The sequence below is a fragment of the Bos indicus x Bos taurus genome, chromosome 9 (genome assembly GCF_003369695.1).
Source record: "Bos indicus x Bos taurus breed Angus x Brahman F1 hybrid chromosome 9, Bos_hybrid_MaternalHap_v2.0, whole genome shotgun sequence".
NCBI lineage: Eukaryota > Metazoa > Chordata > Mammalia > Artiodactyla > Bovidae > Bos > Bos indicus x Bos taurus.
The window spans coordinates 7,583,749-7,605,311 of NC_040084.1; the positions used below are offsets into that span (position 1 = coordinate 7,583,749).

At 40.9% G+C, this 21,563-nt stretch overlaps 1 protein-coding gene and 1 pseudogene across 3 annotated transcripts in view; both read left to right on the top strand.

The window, feature by feature from the left end:
* Positions 1-21,563, top strand: part of ADGRB3 (adhesion G protein-coupled receptor B3) — a 918,859-nt gene that overhangs the window by 135,006 nt on the left and 762,290 nt on the right. The window lies entirely within an intron of this gene.
* On the top strand, positions 4,384-7,141 carry LOC113898055 (annotated as a pseudogene).

Here is a 21,563-nt window from a genome sequence, read left to right on the forward strand (position 1 = left end):
GATTACTGAGCTTGCTCTGTCATTGGGCTGTTGTGTCTATTGGACAGAATATATGGGTCGTGAAAGCAGCAGGCTCCGAGTCATCTCACAGCTGCCATAAGTCACTGTCTTGTTACGGCAGCATGTACTAGGGTGGCTTACACAGGGCTCAGCTGGTCAGGACAGGAGGCAGGGAGGCCCATGGAAACAGGACATTAAATTACCTTCTGTGAATTAAATTATCCAGTCATATGTGATGCATGAATTTATATATTAATCTGTATTTTATATATGAAAAAATGCTTTTCGTGTAAAATAGCCTATCTAACTGAAGACTCTGGCCATGTGGACAGAAAATAGTCTTATGAGAATGTGAGCCTCTCCTTTGCTTCTCAGGGTAATGAATCATCCATACATGTACAGTGAGCAGCAAAAGTAGTGAAGTCACTCAAAGGCAAGCATTTATATAACATGCATATTCAAGGTAGAGTTTGTGGTAATGGAGCAATTCATTAAGAATGTGTTGCTGCCTGATGACATGCTTTTTAATCAGTTATTCTTTTCATTCATTTGAACCTATGCATTTTCAAGTGACAGAAGGACTTTCCTAGAATCGACTCAGAAACTGATACACCATTTCCATATACTTTAGCATAATTCATCTAAGTACTATAAATGGAACCATTTTAGCCAATGGCATTTGCACATTTGGCAGTAGTCAGAGTAGGTAAGAATGTCAATTTAAAAAAAAAAAAAAACGTGTGTAATGAAAGAATCTGTGAATAGTTCATGGGAGATTGTGAAACCTAGAAATAAAATTATCTAGCTGAGCGTTTTCTTGGCAACGAAATGCCCACAGTACTCATATTATCATTTGGTAAAAATTGTCATTAGCAGTATTAGCATTTCGTTGGCAATACTGCATGCAAATTAGTCTAGTATTGTAACGTTGAATAAAATTGGTTGCAAATACGTGTATCATGATTAAGTTTTATGTCTGTGTGAATCTGTCCAGTAACACTGGACAGGCTGTCTGTCAGGAAAAAAGAAATACTGCTAACATTTGCAGCAATAGTACTTGCATAGTTGCAGAATATAAAGCATTCCAAGTCAAATTTTGTGACCACTGAAAAATAAGTCAGAATAGTCAACTTAGGGTAAAGCCTTTGATACCTGGTGTATGGTATTTCTAAATATCTGTAAGGATATTGATAAACATATATGATGGTATAGTAATATAAGCTCTGAAGCACAATCATTTTCATAAACAATGAAACTTTAACAAAATGAAAGAATTGACTATAATAGTGTGCTCTAATTCTTGACTAATTGGTAACCCAATTAACAGATGTAAAATATCTGTGGTAGCTAGAATATTTGATTGAATTTCCATTTTATGCCATGCTACTCACTGAAAAAAATTAATTAAAATTTCAGCATATGTATTATGAAACTGGCTTTACTGAAATTCAGCAATTAACATTGCTGCCATAAACATCACTATCCACATGTTTTGTGGTAAGAATAAAAACCATTGCTCTAAAAGGAAGTAGGGAGTTTCTGAATATTTTATATTGAAGTTCATATTAAACAAGGGTCTTTCATTAAATACGGAAGCTTGTGATCACTGAATTGCTATAAAAGGTTTTATATGTTTCTGAACTATACAATATTGAGTACACAGCTTCAGCACACGTGACTGAGGATCAGAGGAATTAGTGGAAGAAGGTCAATCAAAATAGGGCATATGGGTTATTTATTGCCACAAGAAGAATGCCTTTGCTTTCTTTGTTTTTTTTTCTTTTTGTTTTCTTTTCTTTGTTTGCTGCTGTTGTTGTTTAGCAGCTAAGTTGTGTCCCTCTCTTTTATAACCTGCCAGGCTTCTTTGTCCATGGCATTTCCCAGGCAAGAATGCTGGAGTAGGTTGCCATTTCCTTCTCCAGGGGATCTTCCCAACCCAGGGATCATACCCAAGTTTCCTGCATTGGCAGGCAGTTTCTTTACCACTGAGTCACCAGGAAAAACCCATTCCCATTGTTTACAGCCTATAAATAAATGAATGCATAGATTACATTAACCTTTATTTGTCTGTGTTATCAGATATAGTTCTTCTGTGTATTTGCACTGTAGCAGATATGTATGAACAGATACCTTGTAAATTAATTTTTAATTTTGTCTCTGCATAGAACTTTGGCCATAGCATTTTTTTCCTCTCTGGCATTTAACAATTTTCTTTGTTCTGGGAGACTTCCATTCACCTCTGCCTTTCTTTTTATAACCTGTTTTGTTAGTTTGGACCCATATTTAAAGAACCCTTGGAGTGTGTTTGCCTTGAAATATTTATAATGGATAATATAGGGATCTTGCAATCAGAATGCTGTATGGTATCTGTAAATAAATCATGAGGATGATTCATTCAGGCCTTCTTTCAGTGTATTTTCTTACCCACCATTGACAAAGGGAGAGACTGGTGGTGCAGGAGCTGACTAAAGGGAGGTATGGGTTGGTGGATGATGTGATAACATGGGCCAGAAAAATGTACAGTTTCAAAGCATGTAACTCAAGTTGTAGCCTTCAGCCTTTAATGCCCGAACAGCCACTGTCTAAATTGCAGCAGGCCTGGCTGCAGGAAGTGGGGCCTTTACCAGGCTCCATTCCCCATGTATTTCTGGAAATTGGAGTTCTACCCTATCCCACCCATCTGCACTGGGTTACTGAGCTTTCTTCTGGAAGCTTCTCTTGCCCCTCATGTTCAGCCTCTCTCTCCCGGGTGGCTGTTTCTCTCCTGGACAGCTTTCTCACCAAGCCCATGACTCAGTGCATAGCTGAATCCTAGCTCTGCTGTCTCACGTGACTTCCAGAAAGTGCCACATGGGCAAGAATGACGCCAACTCCAGGCTACATATCGCTGCTCTCAGGCTGCATAGGACAAGACTTGTCCCTTGCTGGGCACTCCTTGCTGAGTCTTCTTATATTTCAGAGGCCAGTTCATCCTCTGTCGATAAGACTGTCCTTACCCAGGTTGCCCCCAGTTTGTGCACACCCCGACCCCATGCCCACCCCCTGCTGCATTGACCTTAATCTGCCAAGCCTAAGCAGAGGAAAATAAGTCCCCATCTCACTTCCCTTTTGCCCAGTCACAGCTCTGCCTCCAAGTTAAATAAAATAAAATGATAAAACGGCAGACATGTAAATTCATGGAGAAAGGAAGAAACTTATTTAAAACATATTATTATGCAAAATGCCTGTCTCCTAGGTATTATAACACATTTACATAACCAAAAGGCTTATTAAAATTTCCCCCATATCAAGGAAGCATTTTGCAGTGAAATCATTTAAAGTACAACCTGTAGAGAAGTAGGAAAAGCTGATAGTTTTAAAAAGAAAAATACATCCTATCCGTAGTCCCCCATCTGTTTGCACTATGTGTGTGCTGAGTCCTTCAGTCATGTCCAGCTGTTTGCGACTCTATAGACCGTGGTCCGCCAGGCTCCTCCCACCATGGGATTCTCCAGGCAAGAATACCAGAGTGGGTTGCCATTTCTTTCTCCTGCAGATCTTCCTGAAACAGGGATCGAACCCACCTCTCTTATGTCTCCTGCATTGGCAGGAGGATTCTTTACCACATCTGTTTGTAGCTATTGTCAAAATTGGAGCCCATTCACTGCTAGAAAAAATCTGTTTCAAGTGCAGAGAGAATTTAAGGGAAAAGAGATATTGCAATTATTTTTTAAGTAATATATATTCTATTATTGGGATTCCCTGGTGGCTCAGACTGTAAAGCTTCTGCCTGCAATGCGGGAGACCCGGGTTCGATCCCTGGGTTGGGAAGATCCCCTGGGGAAGGAAATGGCAACCCACTCCAGTACTCTTGCCCAGAAAATTCCATGGATGGAGGAGCCTGGTGGGCTACAGTCCATGGGGTCACAGAGTTGGACATGACTGAGTGTCTTCACATTCTATTATTAAGTATTGCTAATAAGTATATAAGTATGTATTAAGTGTATATTTATTGAGTACAAACTTTGTGTATGACACCACTGTAAATCCTCTGTGTGTGTAACATAAAGGCCCTAAGGATGTGATGTAGCGACATGAATAACTGGGTGCTAATTATGTATTTCCTATAATTCTGTGTTAATTCAATTATCATTAGCTGACTATTCATCTCACATCAGCCTATGCCAGAGAGCATAGAAAATTAATATTTATAACAAAAGTTCTAGCTTTCAGGAACCTATGTAATTGGATAAAAATGTGTACATGAAAAATTAAGGTGATCTGTAGGTAATATATAAATAAATCACAAGCTATGCATTATAAGTATTATAAGAAATTAAAACTGGCATAGGGAATTAACTTAATTAGGAATTTTAAGAGTTGACTTAGCCCAAAAAGGTTTTTTTGGCTAAAAAGGTTTTTTGGAATTTTAAGAATTGACTTAGCCTAAAAAAGGCTTTTCAGTTATAGTAGATTATTCCTGATATAGGAAGGTATAGGGAGTCTCAGAATATACAGTCTAAATAAAGAGAAATATATGAAATGGGAAGATAGGTCCAGTTGTCTGGCGCTCTTGAGCTTTGCAGTTCAAGTTCAAGATGCACCTCTGATGTTTTTGCCCCAAGAGTCAAGCATATGCTATACATGTGTGATTTACTGGTCTTGACTGATTAAATTATAGTGCAGTGAGTAAATCTGGTATATACCTGCAAAACCTTTTAGTGATGGGAGAAACAAGAAGCCAATTAATAAACAATATTCATGCACCATCCATGATTTATGGGGAGAACAGAATCCATACACACAAATATCAATGATGCTCACCAAGTGGAGACAGGACAAGAGAGGGTGCTCCGCTGGCCACCGCCAGGACGGAAGAGAGCCCTGGCTCCTGGTGGCACCTCTGCTGAGGAGGAGCGCAGCTCCTGGGAACGTGAACTCTACGACCAGAAGCACACATCCAGGCCCTGTTCAAAGAGTCCATCATGTAGCTGTGCACTGCACGGCCCGAGAGGCCATGACATTCCTCAGGGAATACTTTGAGAGGTTGGAGAAGAAGGAGGCAAAACGGATCCAGAATCTGCAGAAAGTAAGCTCTTGTGCAGACTGAAGGAAGGATGAAGTCTCTCTCCCTCCAACCAACCCAGCGATGAGGGGCTGGGGGCAACAAGGTGCCATCTACTCTGAGGTCTACACTAAGCAAGATGCCACATCCTATGTTAGGAAGGTTGGACCAGAAGGTTACAAGACAATGACTGCTTTAGCTAAAGCTGTTGAAAAGAATGTGCTTTCTGCACATCTTGATGATAGTGAGAGAAGCAATCATTTTGATGCCGTGTTTCCAGTTTCCTTTATTGCTGGAGAGATTGTCATTCAGCAAGGTCGTGAAAGGAATAACTTCTTTGTGATTGATCAAGGAGAAATGGAAGTCTGTGTCAACAGTGAATGGGCAACCAGTGTCGGGGAAGGAAGGAGTGTTGGGGAAATTGCTTCGATCATGGAGCACCTAGAGCAGCTACCTTCAAGGCCCAGACAGATGTGAAGTTGTGGGGCATCGCCCCAAGACAACTGTAAAAGGATCCTATCGGGAAGTGTGCGAAGAAAGCTGAAGATGTGTGAGGAGTCTTTTAGCAAGGGATCTATTTTAGCATTTCTGGACAAGTGGAAACATCTCAGGGTAGCTGATGCCATGGAACTGGTCCAGACTGAAGACAGCCAGAAGACTGGTGCAGGGAGAACCAGAAAAGTTCTTCTTTGTTTTAGAGGGTTCAGCTGCTATGCTGAGCCATCGGTCAGAAAATGGAGAATTTGTTGAAGTGGGAAGATTGTTTTGGCGAAATTGCTCTGCTGATGAGTTGTTCACCTGCTGCCACCCTGGATGCGTGTGGCTTGTTGAAGCGTGTCAGGCTGGACCTGCAGAGGTTGGAATGTGTTCTCAGCCTGAGTTCGGACGTGCTCAAGTGAAACCGCCAGCAGCACAGCAGTTTTGTGTCCCTGTCTGTCTGAAGTCTGCCTCCTGTGCCTCCCTGCCTGCCTCTCCCCATCCAGATTCTTAATGCAGATGGGCTCTGTCCCACTTTGCAGGGACAGGTGGCCTCTGGTATTGCAGCTTCTTGGTTTCCATTAAAGTTGGATTTACAGCACGGTTTTTATTTGGGAACATTAACTGAGTGTGCCTACAAAGTAAAATAAATAGGATGAGTTCTACAGTCTTTGCCGTTCCTGCATCTCTGTGTGCAGAGTTAGTATCCACCCTGGGCCCTGCCGGCGACGCTTTCTGGTGAGATCAGACCCTGCACCACATGGTTACCATAGACCCATGATGTAATAGTGCAGGATCTTTAAAGTGACTGAAGTTTCATATTATCCTAAGCATATTTTAGACTGTGGCCATATATATGGCCATATTTGTACTTCTTTGTAGAATAAACGATGTCTCATTAAGCTCTGAGAATTAGGAAAAACACATGTAGAAAAATTTTAGCATAGTAGAAAGACATCTGCCTGTGTTTAATTTAAGGGCAGAAAAATGTGCAGTTTTTCTAATTATCAGATGGATATGACATGTTTGCTTTTTTTTTAACAAGAATTTTTATTTGTCAAACTAATTTGCCTCGTTTTGTTTTTATCTTGTTCTTAATGTTTCCTCTCCAATTCTAAAAGCATTTAAGGTGTGGCTGTCTATTCCTGTCTTTTGCTTTTCACACCAGATCATAAGCTGCAAATATTGGGTTCTGATTTAACTACATCTGACTCAGCTCATAAATTCTGATTACACCTGCATTTATCTAGTTAGTGCCAAATATCGATCATCAGATGCTGGACTCAGAATAAGAATTTGAGGTTTGCACTCTTGGTAGTTAACTTAGAGCTTTTGGTTAGTGTACATCCTTCAGTTGACTCTGGGATAATAATCTCATATGCTTTTTAAGCACTGATTCCAGGAGCCAGGGTTTGCTGGGGAGAAACAGACAAAATGTGATAACAGAGAAAGGGAGGTGGGATTGCTAAAGGGAAATACGACAGGTGGACAGAGATCAGTGTTGGGGACTTTGTCCCCTAAATTCACTGGGGCAGGAGATTGGGGGAGAAATTTTTACTTTGCTTTAACCTCCCCCTATCTTTTTACATCAACTAGGATTTATGGTGGGTTGGGGGCTCAGCTGGTAAAGAATCTGCCTGCAATGCAGGAGACCTGGGTTCGATCCTTGGGTTGGGAAGATCACCTGGAGAAGTATACCAGAGTATCCACTCCAGTATTCTGGCCTGGAGAGTTCCATGGACTGTATTGTCCATGGGGTCCCAAAGAGTTGGATGTGACTGAGCGACTTTCACTTTCACTTTCAGAATATGTCTGTGTTTCAAATTGGTCTAAAAGGCCATCCTGCTGAAAAGTTCTGCTTTCTTATCTACCATTTTATTTCTCTGGAAAACTTTTTATTGGGTAAACTTGTGTTTTGAGTCTTAACTGTATTTCAGTATTTCCCAGCCTTATCAACATTACATTAGTCTTTGTGCACCAATGATTTCCGTTTATTTTTATTAGTGTTATTTTTAGACGAATGTCACAGTTCCATAATTTAGGCACTTTTATTTGCATTGTGGGGGGCTGCCCAGGTGGCTCAGAGATTAAAGCATCTGCCCACAATGCAGGAGACCTGGGTTTGATCCTTGGGTCAGGAAGATCCCCTGGAGAAGGAAATGGCAACCCATTCTGGTATTCTTGCCTGGAGAATTCCAAAGAGAGAGGATACAGTCCACGGGGTCTCAAAGACTTGGACATGACTGAGCGACTGACACTAATGCTTTTGTATAATGTGTAGGGTTATATTTGGAAGTGACTGCAAGTGTTTTTTTCCATCTGTATGCAACTGACTCTGATTATTAATCTCCTCTCCTTACCCTTTCCCAGGTAACTTAAATCACAGATTTGAACAGATTTTTTTCACAGATTTGAACAATTTTTAGGTTATACTAAGTTTGGAGTTTTTTGCTCAGACACTCAGTCATGTCCAACTCTTTGCAACCCTGTGGACTGTAGCTCACCAGTCTCCTCTGTCATGGGATTTCTCAGGCAAGAATACTGGAGTGGGTTGCCATTTCCCAGGGACTGAATCTGCATTTCTTAGTCTCCTGTACTGAGCTTCCCTGATAGCTCACACAGCAAAGTGTCTGCCTGCAATGCGGGAGACCTGGGTTTGATCCCCAGATCGGGAAGATCCTCTGGAGAAGGAAATGACAACCTACTCCAGTACTCTTGCCTGGAAAATTCCATGGATGGTGGAGCTGGGTAGGCTACAGTCCATCAGATTGCAAAGAGTTGGACAGGATTGAGAAACTTCACTGACTATATTGGCAGCAAATAGTTTACTACTAGCACCACCTCAAACTACCACACAATTGCACTCATCTCACACGCTAGTAAAGTCGTGCTCAAAATTCTCCAAGCCAGGCTTCAGCAATATGTGAACCGTGAACTTCCTGATGTTCAAGCTGGTTTTAGAAAAGGCAGAGGAACCAGAGATCAAATTGCCAACATCCGCTGGATCATGGAAAAAGCAAGAGTTCCAGAAAAACATCTATTTCTGCTTTATTGACTATGCCAAAGCCTTTGACTGTGTGGATCACAATAAACTGTGGAAAATTCTGAAAGAGATGGGAATACCAGACCACCTGACCTGCCTCTTGAGAAACCTGTATGCAGGTCAGGAAGCAACAATTAGAACTGGACATGGAACAGACTGGTTCCAAATAGGAAAAGGAGTATGTCAAGGCTGTGTATGGTCACCCTGCTTATTTAACTTATATGCAGAGTACATCATGAGAAACGCTGGGCTGGAGGAAGCACAAGCTGGAATCAAGATTGCCAGGAGAAATATTAATAACCTCAGATATGCAGATAACACCACCCTTATGGCAGAAAGTGAAGAGAAACTAAAGAGCCTCTTGATGAAAGTGAAAGAGGAGAGTTGAAAAGTTGGCTTAAAGCTCAATATTCAGAAAACGAAGATCATGGCATCTGGTCCCATCACTTCATGGGAAATAGATGGGGAAACAGTGCAAACAGTGTCAGACTTCATTTTTTTGGGCTCCAAAATCACGGCAGATGGTGACTGAAGCCATGAAATTAAAAGACACTTACTCCTTGGAAGGAAAGTTAGATAATAGCATATTCAAAAGCAGAGACATTACTTTGCCAACAAAGGTCTGTCTAGTTATGGCTGTGGTTTTTCCTGTGGTCATGTATGGATGTGAGAGTTGGACTGTGAAGAAAGGTGAGCGCCAAAAAATTGATGCTTTTAAACTGTGGAGTAGGAGAAGACTCTTGAGAGTCCCTTGGACTGCAAGGAGATCCAATCAGTCCATCCTAAAGGAGATCAGTCATGGGTGTTCATTGGAAGGAATGATGCTGAAGCTGAAACTCCAATACTTGGGCCACCTCATGCAGAGTTGACTCATTGGAAAAGACTCTGATGCTGGGAGGGATTGGAGGCAGGAGAAGGGGACGACAGAGGATGAGATGGCTGGATGGCATCACTGACTTGATGGATGTGAGTCTGAGTGAACTCCGGGAGTTGGTGATGGACAGGGAGGCCTGGCATGCTGCAATTCATGGGGTTGCAAAGAGTCGGACACAACTGAGTAACTGAACTGAACTGAGCACCACCTAGGAAGCCCAAGTTTGGAGTATAAATCTGGTGAAAATATTTTATTTACCTTTTGGTGTAGGGTAGAAAGCTACCTTATTACAAATTTTTTACTTTTCAAAATAATCTGTACTAAATGAGGATTTTGTGATCTGTGTTTTACTTTCATTACTTTTTATATTTAAAAAATTAAAAATAAAAATTATTTTCTTATTAACTTAAAGTTTGATTTGATCTTTGCTTATATGGTAAAATTGTACTTAACTAAATTGTTTACAATGCCACCAACTTCCACAATTTGACATATTATGTTATCGTGATCATGATATTTAGATACATACAGTGCTGTTTAAACGAGTTTTGCTCTTAAGTTATTTGGCTTTGCCGTTTACTCCCTTGTAGTTTTAATCTAAGAAAATTTAGATATGAATTTAAAATGATCACATTTAAAGCTTTATCTTAGTGCAGTTTGAGTATGCATGAGAGATTACAATTGGCATCGTTTGTCTCAGTAGATATTTAAGGCTTTAGAAGTCATTATTTCTGGCCTGCTAAGTGAGTTTATGAGATCTACTTCTCTAGAAATTACAGTGGACAAAGGACCATTTTGTATTGTTTCCTGGCTACTCATCTGATTACACTGTGCGTGCTAATACACTCTCTTCTTTTTGTTATCGATTGTCTTAACAGTAGGTCAAGTAATAAAAAAGATTAAATAAGCAGATATGTATATTTAAAATATAAATAAAGAAAAAAAACCAGTCTAAAAAATAATCTCAGTAACCAACTGAAAGTAGGAGAGTGAATGTGAAGTTGTTTTTTCCTAACTGGGTGCGTTTTTAAGGTAGTATGTCATGGACAAAAACAAAGCTTCCTGGTGCTGATTGGAGGGGCTGGCGTATCCCTAAGGCAACATATCAGATTTGGTTGGAGGTCTTAGAAGAGTACCAAGTTGGAACTTTTGGTTAGACTCTCAGGCAAGTTTTAAAAGCACAAGGTCATTTAAAAATGAGATTTAGAAATTAAATCACTTTAAATAGAAGGACTTTGGTATCCTGAGAAGGTATATTATTTGAGGTAACGGATGAAAATATGAAGTGAATATAAATCCAGAGGAGGTGTGAATTCTATAAAAGAGCAAGTCCCTAGAGGGAAAGCTTAGTGTCACATTGTGGTTTGGGTCCGTGACTTAGGAAGCAAGCTTTACTTTTCTCTGAAAGTCAGAGGTTAAAACCAGGGATAAAACATTACAAACTGCTTTCAGGTACAATTCATATTTGATCTTCATGTTAATCATGACTAAGGCAAAACAAACACTATTATCCCCGTGTTGGATTAGGAAATGCAGACATTTTTCATCTTTCCTGCCAGCCCTCTGCATAGCGGAAAAGAATCTTAAGGACCAAGAAGTCGGGGGTCAAGGGGCAGGGAATCTAAATTAAAGGTGATGACGGAGACCAGCTCTAACTGAGAAGGTAGGAGAAAGGGCTTGCCCTGCTGCTCCTTCTCACGGCAGGCTCTGCACAGGTCTGTACCATCCCCAGAGCTCCGTGTTTGGACTCACCACCCATGCTCCGTGTTTTGTCTTCTCTTCTTGGCACTTAACATAGTACTTTTCAGATGGTTCACAAATTTTTATGAATATGCAGTATTTTTACCAAGTCCAAGCTCCTACTGCTTGCCACACAACAGGCCAATAAATCGAGAGAGGAGTTATTGGGCCAAGAAATAGTGACTTTATTCAGACAGTCAGCAGACTGAGGAGACAGTGGACTAATATCCCAAAGAACGGTCTTCCCTGGCTGTGGATGCTAGTTGTTGCTTTTGTTTTGTTTTGTTTCTAATAGAACAAAGAGGTGGGAGGTAAGGAGGCAAAGCAAAAACAAGGTGGTAAGTGGTGGCGAATGTTTGCTGATTCCTGCTGACTCCAGAGGGGAAGTGTTAATTTCTTTTCTGCAGCCATTCACAGGTGGGCCTGGTCAGAATGTTTGCTGTGAGCTAAACAAAGATATTTAGGTTAATGCTCATTGCATAGGAGGCAGGGTTCCTGGAGGTAGCCCATTATGTATGCTTTAAGCTATAGACAACCTGCCTTTAGTGATTAACTTATAGTGAAAACAACAGAACACAAAGGTTAAAATAAAAGAAACAGACCCAACATGGAGTCAGATTTGTTCTTCCTTATTATGCAGTCTGCAAAGGGGGCCTGAGGAGTAAGAAGTGTATGAAATAGAAAATATGGGTCCTGAGCTCCAATAGCTCATAAGGAAATCTAAAGGAGACCCTCATCTAGGAGGGAGTTTCCGTGTGGAATGTTATGTGCTGGGAATAGGAGGAGGGCAGTTAGACAAACCAGCACTTGGGAAGTTTCATGACTGTAGACATGTAACACGTATGGGTGTTCACTGTGGGTGCAGAGCACTGATCTGTTTTCTTGATGGAAGGGCTGGGAGCCTGGATGAGAAACGAGGGCTGACCTCTCAGGCTGACATCACTAACGAGAACCTCCAGCCGCACAGATGAGGCCTTGAAGGTGTCACAGGACACGAGACAAGTCGGTGTGACAGCATCAAAGGTGCAGTCCTCAGAAGACAGGATGTGCATGCATTCAGGAGTTCATGTGTGCCGTGTGACTGCACATGCTTGTGGAACAGACCTACACGTTCCTTTGCATCTGATACAAGGTGCAGAGCTGGCTTGTGGGCACTAATGAGAGTGGATCTGAGGGCGGAGGGTCCTTAAGTGGACAAGTGAGTGGACAGCAAGTTCAAGCACATTGTGAGGATAGAGGGGGAGATTTCCTCGAGTTGTTCGCTGATATGATTATGTGTAAAGATGTACAAAATCACTGCAGGTGGTGACTGCAGCCATGAAATTAAAAGACGCTTACTCCTTGGAAGGAAAGTTATGACGAACCTAGATAGCATATTCAAAAGCAGAGATACTACGTTGCCAACAAAGGTCTGTCTAGTCATGGCTGTGGTTTTTCCAGTGGTCATGTATGGATGTGAGAGCTGGACTGTGAAGAAAGCTGAGTGCTGAAGAATTGATGCTTTTGAACTGTGGTGTTGGAGAAGACTCTTGAGAATCCCTTGGACTGCAAGGAGATCCAACCAGTCCATTCTGAAGGAGATCAGTCCTGGGTGTTCATTGAAAGGACTGATGCTGAAACTCCACTACTTTGGCCACCTCATGCGAAGAGTTGACTCATTGGAGAAGACTCTGATGCTGGGAGAGATTGGGGGCAGGAGGAGAAGGGGACGACAGGATGAGATGGCTGGATGGCATCACCGACTCGATGGACATGAGTCTGAGTGAACTCTGGGAGTTGGTGATGGACAGGGAGGCCTGGCATGCTGCAATTCACGGGGTCGCAAAGAGTCGGACACGACTGAGCGACTGAACTGAACTATGTACAAACACACTAACGGTTACAAAGGGGAAGTGAGGGGTAAATTAGGAGTTTGGGATTAACATATACACACTGTTATATATAAAATAGATAAATAATGAGGTCCTACTGATTAGAACGGGGAACCATATTCAATATCTTGTAATAACCTATAATGGAAAAGAATCTGAAAAAGAATAGATACATAGATATATATAACTGAATATCCCGGGTCTGGAAGATCCCCTGGAGGAGGAAATGGCAACCCAGTCCAGTATTCTTGCCTGGAAAATCCCGTGTGCAGAGGAGCCGGCCAGGCTACAGTCCATGGGGTCGCAAAGAGAGACTGAGAGACTGAGCACGCCTGTGCATAACTGAATCATGTTGCTGTGCACTGAAACTAGCAGGACACTGTAAATCAACTGTACTTCAATAAAATAAAATGAATTTAAAAATAATAAATAGATGCACATTATGGAAAAAAAAAAAAAAACAAACTGTGAAGGAAGGAGCAAGACAAATAAGACAGCGAATGTCCTGCCTTTGCTGAGTTTCCCTGAAATGCGCCCTGGGGAGGGGGTTTGGCCAGTGTGTGGCAACTTGGGCCTCAGCAAACAGGAAGGATGTCTGTAATTTTTGATCTTGGAGAGAAGGGTGAGAAACCATAGGGTCACTGACTCAAATGGGGGGATTCTAGGAATGAGCTCACGATAGATGTGATGGTCCATCTCGGTCTCTCTTGGAGAATTAAATGCCGGGGTCCCCTGCCCTCACCTGCCCAGGATGCACAGACCTGAAAGGAGAAGGAAACGTCAGCAGGCAGCCCCGTGGGAGGTGGCCATTTGAAGATGAAAAAAGATGGCTGGAGTCTGAAGGGAACACAGAGCAGCCCAGATAAAGCTGAGCGCGCGGGAATTGAAGGAAGGAGGCAGAAACCACAAGAGTAAGCGGAGATTCAAAATCTTTATGATAGAAGAGAGGAGAGCAGGGGCTGAGCGCTTTGCTTGTCTGGAAGTGGGAAGGTTGCAGCCACAGGGGAAGTGTTTTTTCTGAAGAATTAACTGAGGGCATTTGCTTTGGAACATTGCCTCTTAAGACGTCCTGTTTTCTGATAAATGGTGTTTTGTTGTTTGTGTCAACCTTCTGCTGTAGACATCGTCCCTTTATTTAAATTTCCACTAAAATAAAATGCTTTTAGTATATGAGCACATTCAAGGAAGGTAATTCTCAGGTAGGGTAAAAACCCCTCTACCTTTTCCCAGGCCCTGTTAGAAAGAGATTTTAGAAAACACTGATAGATGGGTATTCCAAGTCTAGAGTTCTGGTTGATGGGCATGCTGGCTAACTCAGCTCTGGAAAATCTCTTCAGGTCAAATTAAGGGTAGGGGACAGAGTATTCCTGCTGAGGAGACAGCTGTATATAACTTTCATTTAAATGCCACCAATGAAAAAATTGCCCTGGTATAATTTAAAGCATTTGGTTAAGGGGAGAGTTACTTTATAATTAAATAACGCTGCTTCCTTCCTATCTACCCCATGGGTATGAGAGTTAAGAACTAAAACAATTTAATAGGATAATATTTCAAGTGCATACAGAGCCCTTGCAGTCCAGGGGGAACAGTGGCCACAGAGGCAGCACCAAAAGCTGGGCTTGTGGAAGCAGGCGAATGCTCAGGTATGGACACAAAATGGGAACTCAGTGCTCAGGCTCATTGTTTAGGAAATCTGTTTGCTGGAGTGATGGTGGGTTGCATATTTACAAAACAGAAATAGACTCAGAGACATGGAAAGCAAACTTATGGTTCCTAAAAGGAAAAGGTGGGAGGGATAAATTAGGGGTTTGGGATTAATGTATACACACTGCTATATATAAAATAGATAATCAACAAGGATCTGCTATATAGCATGGGAATGCCACTCAATATCTTGTAATAACCTATCACAGAAAATAATCTACAAAATAATATGTGTGTGTATATATATATATATATATATATTGTTCAGTCTACGGATTCATTATTTTATACATATATATATATATATGTATAAAATCTGGCTCAGATGGTAAAAAATATGCCTGCAGTGCAGAAGACCCAGATTCAATACTTGGGTTGAAAAGATCCCTTGGAGAAAGAAGTGGCAACCCACTCCAGTATTCTTGCCTGGAGAACCCTATAGACAGAGGAACCTTGTGGGCTATAGTCTTTGAGGTTGCAAAGAGTTGGACACAACTGAGAGACTAAAACACACATACACACACACATATATAAAGTGAAGTGAAAGTTGCTCAGTTGTGTCCGACTCGTTGTGACCCCATGGACTGTACAGTCCGTGGAATTCTCCAGGCCAGAATACTGGAGTGGGTAGCCTTTCCTTTCTCCAGGGGATCTTCCCAACCCAGGGATCAAACCCAGGTCTCCTGCATTGCAGGCAGATTCATTACTAGCTGAGCCACAAGAGAAGCCTATATATATATATATATATATATATATATATATATATATATACACACACATATATATATATATATATTTATAAAACACATAAACTGAAATTTATTTTGCTATACACCTGAAACTAACACAACATTGTGAATCAACTATATTTCAATAAAAATAATTTAAAGTCTTTAAAAAAAAGGAAATCTGTTCGTTAGGATGTCGTGAAGGTGCTTGCTTTCCGGCAGGCCATATTCAGTACAGACAAACCTCTCCAGGTCTGCACGGGCTACCCACGCTGCCCAGAAACCAGATGGGAGCTCAGGACAGTCTTGTTTCTCACACGTTTGTATCTAATGCTGGAAGAAGTTGCTGCAAGGAACACTGACTGTTTATTCCCAAACCCCAGTCTTCTAATAGTTGCACACACACTGCTTCTGCGCGGAGGACACTTTTACTTTCAGGAGTGATTATGATTGTTTGGGTACAGTGTTCCTTGCAGTGTGATAATGGACATTTAATCACAGAACATGTGCTTTCCGTTTTGAGCTCCATTTCTCACGCCTGGGGCTGTCATTCTGTCCCCAGGATGGCTGGGACACACCTCCTGGCTCTTCTCCCGTCTTCACGCCTTCTGCACACTCCCGGATCCCTGCTACCCTGTGCTTTTAGAAACAACAAAGTGTTGAGAATGCCATCAGCGCCCCTCCAATTTGGTCATAGATCTGTGTGTAGTCATCCTTCCCTGCCTTTCTGTTCTGTATCAGAAGGAGCACAACCTCTTCCAGAGCAGAATCTCAACCAGGACCCTGACCTGCCCAGATGTGTGAGCATCACCCGATTCCCCCATCATTGTGTTTTGTTCACCCTCTTCATCTTTGTATGGACTCTCCGTTTGTCTGTACTTTAAAAAAAAAAATCATTCTTGGGCACTCTCTATTTGCTAAGTGGAACCTCTGAAGTTAGTGTCTGAATCTTGATATTTCCTGATCTCCATCTATTGATCTGACTGATTCTTAATCTAAGATTCTTTATCTACCTGACCACTGATTTGAAAATAAAATACCTAGAGTTTCTAAATCCTTGGGTTTCACCAGCTTATCTACCAGTGCTTTTATTCACATGCAGTTTCGTTTCTCTAATTCTGTGCCCCTTCATTTCCCTGTATGCTCCTCAAATTTCAGCCTCGCTTTTTACAGCTCTTTTTCTGCGAACTCTAAAGATGCTTGAGAATTTCCTATTATAATAAGCAAAACCAAAAAAAAAAAAAAGAAAGAACTTTCTTTTAGTCTTGCTTTCAAGTCCCTCAAAATAATACCACGTCTCCTTATCTCTTGGAACTACTTGGAATCTTACCACCATTTTAGTCACGTACAGTCTGGTTGCCATGGTTACCACTCATGGCTATGCTCTCTGGTATTACCACTGACCTCTAAAGTTACTGATTTTGTTATTTGTTTACAATATTTATGCTACTGGCTGCTTGATTTCACTTGCAGCTTTGATGAGAAACTCCTTATTATGTGTTCCTGGTAATGTGTCCCTCTCCTAGCACTAACAGAAAATATCCTGGTGAAAGATTACATATGTGGGCTGTGGAGCTTTGCAGACTCACCTTTCCATTCTGGCCTCTGATTATACATGAATGTGACCCAAGGAGAGCTATTTAATTATTCTAAGGCTCATTCGTTCACGTAGCAGAGAAAAATTGTCCTTGCAAAATTGCTATCAAGATTAGAGGTAATGGATATTAACTCTTAGCAAGTTCTTGATACACATGAAGCACTCAGTAACTAGTCAGTCCAGGCATCGCCAGCAGCAGCAGCATCCCAGCATCCCTGTCAAACCACTATCATCACCACTGGCATTTTCAGCACCTTAGTTATTGGAGCACCAGTTTTCTCTCTTTCACTCGTTATCCCTTGTTTGCTGACAGGTGTCCACTTACAGGAACACAACTGTAACAAAATCAGTACTGAGAACTAATTTCATTGTATCACTTTTATTGTTAAAAAACTTTCAGTTGTAACTTATTTCCTCATACTGAATGAATGATTAAGTGTTCCTTCCATTGTGTGTATTCAGAACTGTTTTGAGCTTTATGACATACATGTTAGTTTGCTTGTGGGATTATGAGTCACTTATTTGTCTGTTTGAACACCCCTCTGCTGCTGCTGCTGTGTCGCTCCAGTTGTGGCCAACTCTGTGCAACCCCATAGACGGCAGCCCACCAGACTCCCCTGTCCCGGGGATTCTCCAGACAAGAACACTGGAGTGGGTTGCCATCCCCTTCTCCAATGCATCAAAGTGAAAAGTGAAAGTGAAGTCGTTCAGTCGTGTCCGACTCTTCATGAGTCCATGGACTGCAGCCTACCAGGCTCCTCCGCCCATGGGATTTTCCAAGCAAGAGTACTGGAGTGGGTTGCCATTGCCTTCTCCAGAACACTCCTCTACTAATCCTAAAAGCTGCTTAGGGTAACTACATTGATTCATTCATTTTGAGTTTCAACCAGTTTTTTTATCTCAAATGAGTGATTTCTGAGACTGACAGTTTTATATATACATACCTGCAAACATGCATAATTTCAAAGTTATTTAAATATACTAGGTACCCAGAATATGAAATCCTATGCTGTGAGCTGTTATGGCTTACAAAGCCAGAAAGATTATTCAGTTGAGAGAGGCTTCCCATGATAAAGTGTCAGCCTACCTTGACGTTTTCCTTACCAGCTGAGAAAATAACTAAATTACACACAATCTGGGTAATTTAAATATGTGTTTTTTTGATGGCTTGTGCCCTATTATTATTTATAATTATATAGAGTATATATCTATTCAATAAAAGCATTTATTTTCCATATATCTGAGACAAAATGAAAATGTAATCAATATATTCCAAAATATTTAATTTTCTATTTATTTATGAGTAGAAAAGATTTATATTATTACTCTGAACTTTTTTAAGATATTCTATTCAGTTCTTAAAAGATAATTCACCTATCTTTGCCTAAAAAAACATGTGCTCCTCATTAACTAGCGTTCTTGGCAAATCCTTTTTCTCCATTGTCTGTATTAGTTACAGTCTGGCCTCTTTTTATTTTTAGTGTAGTGTGTGAAACATTTGGCCACTGCTTTCCTTATTCCAGATTACTTTTACATTTCACTTTTGATGTGGCCTAATGTTATGTAAATGGTCCTTATAAAGTCTTTAAATCAAATAGATTCTTTTGTGTACAAGATATTTCCAAAATGCATATCCAGTATTTCTTAAACTCAAATACAGTTCAAACATAGATTATTGTATTAACAAAAATTTTCTCCATATGTAAAAACTTTTCTTTCCAGAAAAGTCAAAGAAACGAGGTCAATTGAAAGGTAAAAGACAAGGGTTATAGTTGAAGAAAATGAATGTTAATAGCACAAATTATTTCATTATATTACCATACATTATAAAATTTAGCCCAAGAAAATCCCATGAATGCTTGTTCATTAACTAAAGTAATGTCTTAATTTTTAAAAAAATTATTCCTTTACTACACTATGTGTACCATTGATTTCCTTCTAGTCAATGTCTTTTTAAGTTGGAAAATTCAATTTAATTATGTAATTAGCTAGTTAGTTCCATTTTTTTTTTTATTAAATCTTGATTAAAAGCATAGGGCATAAGCAGAAGCAAGCAATTCAGTATACCTGAATATCATAATTTTTGTTTTTCTCAGTGTTTCATAATGAAGTCATTCATTAGTTGTAAATGATCCTGGCTCCATATGCCATCAAAGTTGAAGGGAAAAAATTAGGTATTTTAGTTATTTCTGAGAATGACTCTCTTTCTGACTCTCTCTCTCACTCTCTCACACACACACACACACACCTCAAGGACATTTTTCCCCTTGGGATGGTTGTCATATGCTTCAGTAATGGAGATTAAATTCCTAGTAGTTAGTTGGATAAATCTTTTCCTAACAGAGAAACTAAAATTCATTAAAAACTAATTAGGAATGTATAGGAGGTTAATTTTACATGTTCAGCCTTATTAGAATGAGATAAGTAATTCATAAAATATCAAAGGATTGCTTTCAAGAGAACTAAATAAAATGACACTACCAAGTATTGTTGCCTAAAAAAAAAAAAAAATAATAGAAACTATAAAAGCAAGTCAAGGCAAACCTTCAGTCCAACTCATCTTACTTTTTGTCAGAAGGAAAACCACAAACATAACATACCCACAGCTCTATTAAATAGTGGCTTCTGGCAAAGAGTCTGTGAAGTAGCAGCTGCAGTGCAGGTGGGCTTGACTTTTTTATTGATTGCATTCCAGCGAGAGAAGACTGTGCCATTTGCTGTGATATTCCCCTCGTAAGACCTAACTGGGTATGAAATCTAACAGGATTTGGTGTCCGATTGGAGCCCGTGCGCTGATGCTGTAAGAGCAGCATATTCAGTTCCCTGAATACATTTGCCAGTTGCAGTTAGATGTATAATATAGAGGGGAAGCAAGGGAAACTATTCAAATGCTCTCATTTTTCTTTTTGCCAAACATAATTTTTAAAGTATATCAGCTTTTTTTTTTCATCTTGACTTCTAGCTAAATAGCTTGGGCTATTTCCATGTTGGGAAAAAAGAAGTCAGTTCACCAGGTTTCCTTTCCAGCAACCTCCCCCAGCGTTCTGGCTCCTGCCCGGTGGTCCTGAGGTTACTGCTCAGGGCAGCAAGTTCTGGGGAGGTTCCTGCAGCCAGCTCAGCTCCATGCCCTTCAGGGCAGGGCTCCCCTCCTCCCAGTTGGATTTGTGATTTTACACGGACACCGTAAACTTCCCTATTCAGTTCCATCTTTTGACTCAACCAGGACTTAGTTGGCACCTCCTGGGGGCAGGCTCTGTCTGCCCACAGTCTCTGGTGCTGGCTCCCTTGGGCCTGAATTGGACTCTGCATCCACTGATGTATCTTCTCCACATCTCCTGTGGTCTGGGCAGTCCTTCAGTATCCCTGGCAGCCCCTCTGAGTACCTGCAGGGGCGTTGCTTGGTTTTCTTTTCTTTTTTTTAATTTTAGTTTTTATTTTATATTGAAGTATGGACAGAAGAGTACCTGGCAGGCTAGAGTCCAGGGGGTCGTCAAAGAGTTGGACACAACTTAGCGACTAAGTAACAACTGAGAAAGTGAAAGTCACTTAGTTGTGTCTGACTCTTAGTGACCCCCATGGACTGTAGCCCGCCAGGCTCCTCTGTCCATGGGATTCTCCAGGCCAGAATACTGGAGTGGGTAGCAAGTTCCCTTCTCCAGGGGATCTTCCCAACCCAGGATTGACCCCAGGTCTCCCACACTATCAGTGGTTTCCTTACCAGCTGAGCCACCAGGGAAGCCCAAGAATACTGGAGTGGGCAGCCTATCCCTTCTCCAGCAGATCTTCCCGACCCAGGAATCGAACCCGGGTCTCCTGCATTGCAGGCGGCTTCTTTACCAACTGAACCACCAGAGAAGCACAACAACAACAATAGCATAATGGGTTTACAATGTTGCCATTAGCTTCAGCGTACAGCAAAGGGATTCAGTTATGCATATAAATATATCCATTCTTTTTCAGATTCTTTTCCCATATAGATTATTAGAGAATATTGAGTAGGTTTTTTTCAAGGCGTCCACAGCGTTACTATGCTTCTGTGATCACATTGTGTATGGTTCAGCCATACATTTTCTGTTTTATTTTTTATATTAATTAATTTTAATTGGAGGCTAATTACACTATTATACTGGTTTTTACCATACAGGGCACTCAAAGCTGGTGCACTGGGACAACCCTGAGGGATGGGATGGGGCGGGAGGTGGGAGAGTTCAGGATGGGGGACACATGTACACCCATGGCTGATTCATGTCAATGTATGGTCTGTTTTATTGTATAGACTGCAATTGGTGTTAAGTAGCCTGTTTATTTTCTCCTTAATCTTCTTTTAGGTTCTGTTTTCTGGTGGGTGATCCAACTTGTCTTTCCTCAGATTAAGTCTTAAGTTTTTTAAATATGAAACTGCTAATCTATTTTACTGTCAGATTTTTCTCCTTATCATCATACTTGCCTGTCTTCCAAAATAGTAATGGAAAGATGGGAAATGTT